Here is a 3,468-nt window from a genome sequence, read left to right on the forward strand (position 1 = left end):
GGGCTTGATCCCCCTTTTATGTCCGCGGTCTACCTTGAACAAGATGCCTAACTCCCCTACGTGCTCCTTGATGAACCCGGATGGGAAACCACTGGGATTTCATTTGGAAAGAAGCCATCTGCCAAATGACTTGGTAGTAAATAGTTACATATACTGTAAACGTTATGAGTCACTGCCAAGATAATGCTGTTAGGCTACTAGCCACATGATTTATATCTGTATTTCCTATTTCCTTATTATATAACAATATGATAGTATTTCTTTAGGATCTCACTTTAAAAATGCGGAACACCCCATGAAAGGTTGGAGTTTAAAAGAGAAGCTGATACTAAGTAATAATCGACAGACCACTTGGCAATTCATTGTATTAAGCCAATTGTTTTGGGGCTTTCTATGAAAGGAGACGTACGCGAGCATTTAACCTTCACCCAGCACTGAAGGACTTTCACCCTTTGATTGCCATTTGTCTGTTTTACATAATACTAGATGCACTCCACAGAAAATGAGCTCAAACCTCGTTAACTAAGGAGCGCACAGTAAGAAAGGGGGAAAAATGAATTCTGCAGTTTTCGTTGCCTTCAAGCTTTCATTTCATAGCTTTGTCGTGAACCTCTGGATGATTGGAAGAAGTATAATTTCCATAATCCTGAAACTATTTACATTAACTGTATACGAGCATTAGCAAAGACAATTGTCTGGGGCAATAAAGGATAAAACTTGGATGATCAGGGCAATACCAAGGCACCGATTGGATTGGCTGAGAGTTTCAACCGTCTCGTCATAAGAATTGAAACTGGCAACCTTTTAGAAAAAAACTCCTTTAACTAAGCAGAAAAACTGTATTTGGTTGTGGACTGGAGTCTAAGACTAAGTGAATGATCATGAATACTAAAGCAATACTTTTTAACACGACTTTATATACTATATTTACCGACAAGTTTTGACATTATGAAAGCCTCTGATTAACAAGAAAGTTTAAACAGATCTGCCAGTTCCAATTACCTTACCATTTTTAGATTTTTATTAGATAATGGAATCAGTTATCACCCTCTGTAAAGAAAATAATTGTATATATATTCATATGTATATATGGAGTGTGATGAAGGTGCTTACGTCATGATAACAAGCAGGAACAACTGTCAGAGTGAGGAGACAACAGGGCCCACACTCACATGCTATCCATCACCATCGGGCAGGAGAGAGCGAGAGTCCCCATGAGTAACCTGCACAGCCAGACCATTTAGACCGGAACGCAAGCACACAGACACACACATACGCACGCACACACACACACACACAGAAGCAAACACGCAAGCGCGAATACATACCACACACACACACACACACACACACCCATTCCCCCAATAGGGTCACCATCGCAGCTCGATCCAAACCCATCCATCAGATCCCTGACAGCAACCCCATTAACATGCGCACACATACGCACACCCACAAAGACATACACGACGACTATATATAGTTTAGTTTTTAACAGCGGTAGACCGAAGAAGCAGAAATAGGTAATATAGCCCGTATTGAATTCCAGTACACTTTAAAATGCAGTGTAATTTCATTGTTGTGCAGGTAACAAATAACAACAGAATTTCTCCCCCTGCAAACTGAGCCTGCAGTCCAAGGAAAAGTAAAAACATACATGATAAAGGCAGAAGTGTCTCTTCTCTCCATCCTGTTAGACTAGAACTACTAGAGGCCACTGCAACCCTGAAGAAAGAGAAAGAGGTAGAGAGAGAGAGAGAGAGAGAGAGAGAGAGAGAGAGAGAGAGAGAGAGAGAGAGAGAGAGAGAGAAGAGAGAGAGAGAGAGAGAGAGAGAGACAGAGAGAGAGAAAGAGAGAGAGAGAGAGAGAGAGAGAGATAGAGAGGCTACGACTCCACCATGCACTCTGTCATTTACAGATGTGGAATGTGGCAGTCAACCCTGAGCACTAATTACAGTCTCTCTCTCTCTCTCTCTCTCTCTCTCTCTCTCTCTCTCTCTCTCTCTCTCTCTCTCTCTCTCTCTCTCTCTCTCTCTCTCTCCAACCACAACTAGACTGCACCCATAATCCTTTGCTCTCTGCACTCCCGTCCCCAGACACGACAGCAGTGCTTAGCATGCATGCATGCAGCCCCAATCCCTGAACAAACACAGACATACACGCACGCCAATGTCCCCAATAAACTGTCTCAAAATAAATGGAATAACTATATGCGATTTAATCAACTTTTCTCAACTGAATGTTGAAATATGTGGTATTTAGTGGCAGTGGGTTGCAGATTTCAACCCACAGATGGTATTCAGTGGGTTGCAGATTGCAACCCACTGAATACCATCCCTACACGTTAATTAACAAATGTCTTCAAGATAAGGAGTTTTGTATGTTTTCAAACTTTGTGAAAATTTGTCTTGATGCTCTCACTTTAAGTGTAGAGACAGACATTGCGTGTCTCAAAGTTCTAACAAAACATCCTCTGAAGATCAGGAAACACGTTGAAAGATGAAGAAACTAAACAGCTTATTAAATACTTAAACAGCATAGACCCTTGTTTACCGCAAGACGTGCAACGGCAGACATCGCAAGTTGTTTGCACTAATAATTAATTATACACTGCAATTATAACCATTAGCATTTCATTTATTTGTTGTTGTTGTTGTCATAGTTGTTCTGCTTTGCCACAGGATCTGTTTGTTCTTACTCCCTGCTAGGGTGTTTAGCGAAGCAGTAAAGAGTACAGTGCCATGTAACCTAACACGGTGAATCGAATTAAGCCTCAAATAAATGTAAAGCGATCTACTGTGTCACTTCGGGCCTCGCCTGCTTCGTCCATAAAGTGATTGATGTAACGTTCTCCTTATCGATCTGATGTTGTGTAATTGTGTTCATTCCTCTTCTTATTCTCACGTCACCAACAGCATCACTGTATGCTAACTGCTTTAGCGACGCCTGCTAGCAAACAACCGACGGCTATATCTTGTCCTGTCAGCGTGTCGGTCGAAGCGCTTGCTGTGTCTGGATTTCATTAATGAGAGCTCGGGCCAGACCTGACGCCATTTCAACCATCTGATTTATGTGAATGAGATAATTGCGGTGAGACTGAGGACTTGGGGTTGGGAACCAGGCTTGAATGATAGGGTACCGCCCCGTGTCTCCACAGCAGACTGTACGGCTACGGCTGCTGCTGCTGCTGCTGCTACTGCTGCTGACGCACCCACGTCGTGGCTGGGTGGGGGGAGAATGCTAGATGACCATGTATCTATTAGCCCGGTAATGATCTGTCAAAATATTCTCCCCTCCTACATGACGCCGAAGCCATTTCATCCTCCATCCGTCTTTATTACGCGCCCAGGCCCGTCCACTCCCAACAAATCCATCTTCCATTCCACCCGTCTGGGTGCACCTCGTTCCGTCTAGGAGTGTGTGTGTGTGTGTGTGTGTGTGTGTGTGTGTGTGTGTGTGTGTGTGTGCGCA

The sequence above is a fragment of the Pollachius pollachius genome (assembly GCF_949987615.1).
Source record: "Pollachius pollachius genome assembly, chromosome: 5".
NCBI lineage: Eukaryota > Metazoa > Chordata > Actinopteri > Gadiformes > Gadidae > Pollachius > Pollachius pollachius.